Source organism: Cryptomeria japonica, chromosome 9 (assembly GCF_030272615.1).
Source record: "Cryptomeria japonica chromosome 9, Sugi_1.0, whole genome shotgun sequence".
Taxonomy (NCBI): Eukaryota; Viridiplantae; Streptophyta; class Pinopsida; order Cupressales; family Cupressaceae; genus Cryptomeria; species Cryptomeria japonica.
This window is the reverse complement of record NC_081413.1, coordinates 679,451,464-679,461,542: the sequence shown is the minus strand read 5'-3', so window position 1 is coordinate 679,461,542 and position 10,079 is coordinate 679,451,464.

Below are 10,079 nucleotides of genomic sequence, written 5' to 3'. Positions count from 1 at the left end.
TGATTTATGCGCTAACCTATCCCATGTTGGCGCTACCTATTTGACCCTATGCGCTAGGTCTAACTTACACACTAAATCCCCCTACCCATGCGACCCCCTGTGGACCCTATACGCTAGGTTTGACCTATGTGCCACCCTTTTAACCTGACGTGCTACCCTATGTTCATCATGCGCTAACCTAAGACCATGCACTAGCCTAAAATTTTTATGTGCTACCCTATTCATTTTCGAACGCTACCCTAAATTTATACCCTATGCGCTACCTAATTTATCATATGCACTAAACCGTTAAAACCAAATTTCAAAAATAAAAAACGGACCAAAAACGATCAAATTCAAAATCAAAAAAGGGTCAAAAGCATTGACTTACTAGTGGTCCGTATGCGGCAGGTCTCTGATGCCTCCAAACGCACTCGAATCAATGCATGGAATAAGGAATAGGCATTTTGTCTTCTCTCCAAAAGTCTCTTTCTCCAAAGTCAACAAGCACAAATGAAACAAATCAAAGCATTGTTTCCCTTTTATAGGAGAAAATGACATTAGGGTTAGGGCAATGAGCATGTAATTTTCTCGCGGTCTTCCTCCTACCTTAAAAACACATCAATTATCGGGAGATGAATCAATTTCAACGTTTCACCTAGCCAAAATCTAGTGCCACAAACACAAATTATCAAATCAAATCAAATTTTTCAAAATTTTGATTCATCTCCCAAGGGGGCATTATCACCATTGTTTATCAAATCTGGGGCAACACACATCAAATCTAGGGCATAACATAAAAATCATAAACAACATTGATCATAAAATCGCAACGACACATCATTTTCTTTGAAATAACATGTGCACACACGTCACTTCAAAGAGGGGCAAAATGTTGATGTATAAAAATGACCATATTCCTAAATGAATATTTTATGTTCATTTATCTATTTAATTAAGTAAATTACTCAATTAAATTCACTATACCATTTAATAGGATAAATTCATTTTATTCAATTAATTCCCCTATCCACTTTTTAATTAAATTCAAATTTAATTAAAATGGTTATCCTAAATTAAATAAATCTAATTTATTTAAATACAACCAAATTGAATTAAATTCAATTAAAACCTATTTTCCCTCACCCACTTGCAAAATCCTACACCTCCCACTTGCATCCTAACCCTCTTTCTAACCTCTTCTGGATTCTTCTAAACCTAATTAATTAACCCAAACCCATCCATTATCCCTTTTCCCTAAATTTGAGGAGGTCACTTCTCAAATTTGGAGTAAAGTCTTAAAAATGCATTAAAGCCTTTATCCATTCAACAAGCTAACTTGTTGAATGCCCCCAAATTTGGAAGGACTCTTACAAAGTTATCCCCAGAGTCTTCATAGCCATTAATGGTTAACTCAAACCCTCTTACATGGTTAAAGAATTTCCATAAACTCAACCTCCATCTAACCCAAGGGTCTCATCAAGCATTTATTGCTTTGACCATGGTTATCCTTAAACCTTTGCACAAGAGTTTATCCTTTGGGTAAAATCTTTATCCAATGGATAACCTTAACTTAACCTTAACCCTTAACCCCTAGGGTAACCATGAGGTCTTCTCAAGCATTTAATGCTTCTTACACCTCCTCTCAACCAACCTTATGTTGACAATTGTCACCATTTCATTGGTGCCAATTACATACATGGATTCCCAACTTTCAAACTTGGCCCTTGATTGCCTCTTTCAATCCTGACCATCCATTGCCTTGTTTTTACTATAAATAGAGCTCTCATTCCTCCATTGTTCAAATCCAAGTCTTTAGCATCACACTTATACTTAAATCCATTCAAGCTTTCATATCTCATTTTATGCTCATCATTTAGCTTCTCTTTTAAACAGGAATTAATCTAAATATGCTAATTTAGAGTATGTTCCTTATCATTTAGCTTAAATCATGAACTAATATAGTATGCTAGGATAGTATTGTTCACTAATCTTGTCATCTTATAACTAGTTTATTGCAATTGTAGCATCTTGCATAGCTTAGGATGCATCTCATATTAAAATCAACAAAAGCATCCCTCGTTCTTACATTTGCCATCCCTAAACCATTTTGCTCAGTGATCTGAGAGCAAAAAAATTGGTTTGAGGGACCGTGCAAGATAGAGAACCATGGAACCATCCTTGGGAAGCTGAGCCATACCTCATGACTCCGTAGCTTGCACCAAGAAGTCTTGTGGGTGTGTGAGCAAGGCTCCATTGACCTCCATTTTTCACATATTGAATTCTATCGGCCCGCTTTTCCCGCATAAAATAATTACTTGAGAGAACTCATATTTTTAAATTAATCATTAATTAAATGCATAAGAAAATTCCTATCATGCATAGAAGAATGTGTTAGGATAATCGGTGGACAACTGAGAGGGGGGGGTGAATCAGTTGTCAACAAATTATGAAACTTTATGCACACAAAAACTTTTACCTGAATGCATAAACCAAATGTTGGAATAGTGGATATATCAATTAAGCACAAACATAAATCATAAAACAATTACCATCCATCCACAACACATAACATTGAGATTTGTACGTGGAAAACCTGGTAAAGGGAAAAACCATGGTGGGAAGCCTACCCATGGTCAGATGATACTTATGCATTATGTGAATACAATAAGGGGCATACACATGCAGGAAGGCCAACAACCTAGAATGCATCACTCATCACAAAGGAGCCTCACTGACTACAAAAGAAATCCAGACTACAATCCATAAAAATGAATGAACTACAAGAATAACATCTCCTATGCCTGAGTATAGTTCCAGTTAAGCTCAATACCAAAGGTCTTAAACCTCTTTCACAAACCCAATTCGATCACTTATGATTGACCAAAACCTCTGCATATGATTACAACTTTATTCGTACATAGAAAATCCATAACCCATAGTGCATGATCTACAAAGAGATCTTACATCATATTTATACCAACTTGGGACCTAAACAATTAGGTCGGCTACCTCAAAGATAAAAAATAAATTTGTAATGTGAACCCACCAACAATTGATAAACCAAGTCTGCCTAAGACCGAAATAACATAAGACAATCAATAAATCCAACTGGTATTGCATCAGGAGCATCCACCAACACATTACATAAACCGGTCCATAACCTAGCAAAAAAATACCGAACCTAAAATAGGTCGCCATAAGCCAAATGCAACACCACCAAATAACTGGAACACAAATATGACAACCAACAACCGAGCCTGATAACCTACTATAAGCCGCACCAACACCACGTATCAGATTCATCAAAGGATCTTCAATAAAGCTCTACCGGTAAAACCCTTACCGGTAACCAAAAGGCTTAATAGAACAACAGATAACATTCAGATCATCAAATCCTTAACTAAATGAATGAGATATGCATTAGAATGATATGAACAACTAGTATAAATTAATTCCAACAACCAAAATAGATTGAAGAATATCGGAGATAGTCTCCAGATCAACTTCACAATCCAACCACTCTACTGGAACCCGGTAGACAACCAAGAAGCTAGTGTTGATATTAATGATGAACATCAATGCAACACATAATCAATTCCTCCAAAATTCCAACAATCTCCCCCTTTGGCATTGGTGACAACACTAGATGTGAAAAACATCCAAGTGCCAAGAAATGCCAAACAAGTCTCCCCAAAAGGAAGACAACCAACAATCTCCCTAAAATGATATAGCAATGAAGTTCTAAACTAATAGACGAAAATCCCCCTATGAAAGATATCTCCGTTAAGCTCTGATCTCTCCCCTTTGACTTATATTTTTTTTAAGCTTTGTTTTTCACATGTATATCTCTCCCCCTTTGATATCAATGCCATGAATCTGACATAAACATCAAAGAATAATCATAAATCCTCTTAACCACATAGATAACTACTCCACCTAAGTAGTAGCACCAACACATCAATTCAGAATGAATAAAAGCTCTAATAATGCATATCGAACTGATGCCAATCAATATCACTCGTCTCTACCGGAGGGGGAAAAAACCCCCAATATGTCTCTAAAATACTCAAATGACTCCTTAGGGAAAGTTTTAGTGAAGATATCTGCAATCTGATCTTTAGTGTTCACATAAACCAATATGACTTTATTTTCTTCCACCTTTCCTTCAAAAAATTATAGTTGATTGATATGTGCTTTGTCTTAGAATGAAATACCAGATTCTTTGATATGTCAATAGCAGCAGAGTTATCATTGTGAATGACTACCGATTCATTACAATCTACCCTTATATCCTTCAACATTTGATGAATCCATAGAACTTGTGTACAGTTAGTTGCAGCAGCAACATACTCAACTTCAGCAGTGGATAAAGAAGTACATGATTGTTTCTTGCTTATCCATGAAACAAGTTTCTTTCCAAGAAAGAAATCTCCACCAAATGTGCTCTTCTGGTCATCAACATCTCCAGCCCAATCTGTATCTGTATATGCACATAGCGTAAATTCGTCATCTTTAGGATACCACACACCATACTCAGTTGTTCCTTGCAAATATACGAAAATCCTTTCCACCGCAACCTCATGATTCTCTCTAGGATCACTCTGATATCTTGATACAATGCAAATTGCATTCATTATATCCATTCTAGTCCGAGTTAAATATAAAAAACCTCCAATCATATGTTTATACCTTGTAGGATTTACCAAAGTTGTTATATCTTTCTTTGTTAATTTCTCACTTGTAACCATGGGTGTACTAACCAGTTTAGAGTTTTCTATACCAAACTTCTTCAACAACTCTCTAGCATACTTATTTTGACAGATGAAAATACCTTTGTCAATCTGAGTAATTTGCAAACCTAAGAACAATTTCATCTCCTCAATCATAGACATCCCAAATTCATTCTTCATATTATCAGAGAATTCCATACATAACTTATTCTCACCTCAAAAAATGATATCATCAACAAAGACCTCAACAATCAGTATATCATCATCAATGATATTATAATACAAGTTACTGTCAACATTACCTTTAGTGAAACTAAGCTTCAAAAGATATTTATCCAATCTAGCATACCAAGCTCTAGGGGCTTTCTTTAATCCATATAAAGCTTTCCTTAACTTGCAAAACATGTTTTTGTCATCTAAAAGTGAAAATCCATCAAGTTGCTCAATGTAAATTTCCTCTTCAAGATCTCCATTAAAAAATGCACACTTAATATCCATCTGATAAACCTTGCATTTCTTATGGGCAGCATAAGCAAGAAATAATCACACGGCTTCAATCCTAGCTATTGGAGAAAAAGTCTCATCATAATCACTTCCTTCCAAGTCTGAGAATATCCTTTGCATACCAATCTAGCCTTGTTCCTCACAACTTCTCCATCCTCATTCAATTTATTCCTAAAAACCCATTTAGTTCCAATAACATTCTTATTTTTAGGCTGAGGAACTAAAGTCCATGTGTTGTTCTTTTCTATCTGATCTAATTCCTCTTCCATAGCTTTCATCCAACATTCATCTATACATTCTTCAATAACTGATGCAAGTTCAACTTGATAAATTAAACATTCCTCTTCAGTTGCCAACCTTCTTCTTGTCATCACTCCTTTTCTCTTGTTTTCAATGATTTTATTTTCTGAATGATTCAACCTTACATACCTAGGAGTACTTTGACTTTGTATTTCTCTGCTCTGATCTTCAGTTACAATTGAATTTTCTGATACTCCTGGGGTAACTATTTCAACATTCTATTTCGGTACAGGTTTTATCAGTTTAGTTATAATCATTTCCACTTTCAGGTCTCTCTCATAAGTTCTTATTTGACTTTTGTATTGCTCATCCACCTTGACATTAGCACTCTCCACAATTCTCTGCAATACTTTGTTATAACATCTATATGCTTTGCTTTCATTAGAATAACCAAGAAATATTCCTTCATCATATCTAGGATCAAACATTCCAATGGAATCAACTCTTTTGATATAGCATTTACTACCAAAGATTCATATATACTTAACTGTAGGTGTATGACCAAACCATAACTCATAAGGTGTCTTACTATTGTCTCCTTGGATATGAACTTTATTGAATGTGTATACCATCGTGATCACAACTTCTCTCCAATAGATATGAGGCAAATTAGCTTCCATCATCATAGTTCTGGTTGCATCCAAGATAGTTTTGTTCTTTCTTTCCACAACAACATTCTGCTGAGGTGTCCGGGGTGTAGACAATTATCTCCTTATACCACGCTTCTCACAATAACTGTTAAATTCATCGGATGTGAATTCATCACCCTGATCTAACCTTAAGCATTTAATCTTCAACCCTATCTCTGTCTCAAATTTAGCTTTAAAGATCTTAAACTTTTCGAACACTTCATATTTTTCCCTTAGAAAAGTAATCCACATCATTCTAGAATAATCATCAATGATTAGCATGAAATATCTATCACCCTGAAAACTTCTTATTCTAGCACAACCACATAAATCCATATGAATAAGATCAAGAAAATCATTAGATTTGTCTTGTATACTCTTAAAAGAATTTCTTACATGCCTACCCATTTGACATTCCTTACACACCAGATTGTAGGGCTTCATAATCTTAGGTATATCTCTAACAACCTTAGTTGAACCGATCTTTACAATGCAATCAAAATTTACATGACACAACCTCTTATGCCATAGCCAACTCTCATCAATATGTGCAATCAAACATGTCTTCTCACCAGAGTTCAAATAAAAGATGTTACCTTTAGTCTGAGTACTGGTTGCAATAGATCCAATCCAAATATGTCAATAATCTTACATTTTCCATCCTTGAATTGTAGTTGAAATCCCTTATCCACCAACAACCCTACACTCAAAATATTATACCTTAAACCTTCAACATAATAAACATTATCAATATTATGTTTTCCATCCAACGATATAGTTCCTCTTCCTCTGATCATGCATTCTTTGTTATCTCCAAATCTAACCAGACCACCATTTAATTCTTGAAAAGATAGGAACTTCCTTTTATCTCCAGTCATATGATGTGAACATCCACTATCTATCACCCATTCATCCTTGTCTTCAACTTTAGCACCAAGGGCCTTCTCCTTATTTTGAATAACAAGTTTCAGAGCATCTTCCTTTATAGGTAAAAATACCCATTCCTTTCCGTTGCCGGATCCACTAGCTGCATCTTTTGTCGGTTCATCATCAGAATCATCAATCACACCTTCCTCATCTACATAGTGACATGATTTTTCTGTGTTCCTTCTATACTTATACTTATTCTGATATTCATGGTTGGGCCTAGAAGATCTTCTAGCTTTCTCCTCAAATCTTGAATTCCTCTCAGGACATCTAGATGCAAAGTGACCTATCATATTACATGCAAAACATTTGAAAGGTGATTTTCCTTCAAACTTACTTCCTATCGGACCTTTAGGTACTCTTCTAGCAAATATGGCTTCAATTTGCTCAAACTCTTCATCTTCTTTCTTCATTTCCTCCAGTTCCTTTGCATATAGTGTTGGCCATTTGGTGGAATTGATTATGTGTTGCATGTATGTTTTGTCATTGATGTCAACACTAGCTATTTGGATGCTTTAATGGCACCCTTCTGGTCCCGATAGGATCGAGTGGTTTCTGGTTAACTTGGATCTGACATGATCCGGTTGACTCTTGTATAATCTGGTGATGGAATTGGCTTGTTCATGATGCTTATACTCATAATTGGTCAGTTGGTTTTGGTCTAGTGATTGGATGCTATGTTGCCTGCTATGAAGATTGGTTTCTGGTTCCGGTGAGGGTTTCACCGAGAGAGATTTTGGTGGAGATCCTTGATGCATTGCATAATTGGTGTTGGTGCAACTTCTAATGGAGTTTCAGGATGTTCTTGGTGATCCTGTTCGAGACTTGGAATTTGGAGATTATTGTTGAAGTGTGTGGACCTATACATGGTCCCGGTTGATCTAGGTTATGGACCAACATTGATGTAATGTGTGGATAAGACCTATTATTGTATTTTAGAGATGTCTTATGTGTTGAATATTATTTTTTTGGTCTAAGGCCGACAAGGTTTGTAATTATGTAACTGGTTTATTGTCTGGTGGCCGACCTGATTGTTTATGGTTGAGGGTTTGTATAAATAAGATGTAAGATCTCATTGTAGATCATCATGGTTAATGTAAGAGGTCATGGTCAAGGAATGTAATTTGCGAAAAATGTAATATCATTTAGTCAAAGGAGTTGGTTGATCATTGGAGATCAAATTGGGTTTGTGTGAGAGGATTTAGTCCTCTGGTATTGAGCTTAACTGGAACTGTACTCATGCATAGGAGATGCTATATTTTGTAGTTAAACACTTCTCTAGATTGTAGTTTGGATTTATATGTAGTCAGTGAGGCTTCTTTTGTGATGAGAAGTGTGGTCTAGGTTGTTGGCCTTCCTGCAAGTGTTGGCCCCTTCATTGTAATTCACATACTTACTGCAGAAGTATTATCTAACTGTGGATAGGCTTCCCACTGTGGTTTTTCCCTTTACTGGGTTTTCCATGTACAAATATTGGTGTTGTGTGGATGGCTTTTATTCTGTGATTATTGTTTATGCTTAATTGAATTAACTACTATTTCGGTATTATTATTTTGGGTTTCGGTATTAAAGTTTAATTGCTAATACTTTCAGTAATCTGTGACAACAGATTCACTCCCCCCTCTTAGTTGTCTTCCGGTTATCTGAACTGTCTAACATATAGTGCTTTCCAATCATTATTGCCGGTTGATTACGTAGATGCATGAAAAGAAGATTCAGTCTTTGTATCTCCACGACAACCAAATTCTTCAAACTCAAAAGTAGATAACTTTCCAACCAAAGTATCCCTATTAACATAAGTGTTAGACATTGTTCTTAGCTCATTAATTGTAGTAGCCTTCATTTTGTAAGCTGGTGGAAAAGCTCTCAATAATTTATAAACAATCTCATCTTCGCTCAGAGATCCACCACATCATTGAATTCCCATAACAATTTCATTGACTCTTTCCATAAAAGAAGTAATTATCTCATCTATCTTCATTTTCAGGTTCTCATACCTCACCTGGTAACCATCAAGTTTAGCAATTTTAACAGTAGGGTCACCCTCATTTAGAGTCTCCAACTTATCCCATATAGCTTTTGCAGATGATTTGTCTAATAGTACCATAACTTGCTGATCAAAAAGGGCACTCAAAAGGGTTTCTCTAGCTCTACAATCATTTTTAATGTTCTTATCAAAGTTTGTCGGAGGAGGATTCCCAGAGTTCGGATCATAAGGAGTGTAGCCTTTCTCAGTAATCTCCCAAATCTCCTTGCTAAGACATCTCAAATGAGTCTCCATCCGAAGATTCCATACCCTATAGTTTGTTCCTTCAATCCTAGGGTTGTCCTTCCTGTAAGCAATAAAACTTGAATGATTATTCACCATAGGATCTTCCTCAAGTGGTTAAGCTTCTAAAAAGAGGACCAAGATCCAATACCAATTGTTAGGATAATTGATGGACAATTGAGAGGGGGCGTGAATCAGTTGTCAACAAATTATGAAACTTTAAGCATACAAAACCTTTTACCGAAATGCATAAACCAAATACCAGAATAGCAAATATATCAATTAAGCACAAACATAAATCACATAACAATTACCATCCATCCACAACACATAATACCAAGATTTTTACGTAGAAAACCTAGTAAAGGGAAAAACAATGGTGGGAAGCCTACTGACAGTCAAATGATACTTTTGTAGTAAGTATGTGACTACAATAAGAGGCCTACACATGCAAGAAGGCCAACAACCTAGAGTGTACTTCTCATCATAAAGGAGCTTCACTGACTACAAAAGAAATATAGACTACAATCCAGAAAGATGAATGAACTGCAAGAATAACATCTCCTATGCTTGAGTACAACTCTGATTAAGCTCAATACCAGAGGTATTAAACCTCTTTCACAAACCCAATTCGATCACCTATGATTGACCAAAATCTCTGCATATGATTACAGCTTTATCGCACATAGATAATCTGTAACCCATAGTGCATGATCTACAAAGAGATATTACTTAATA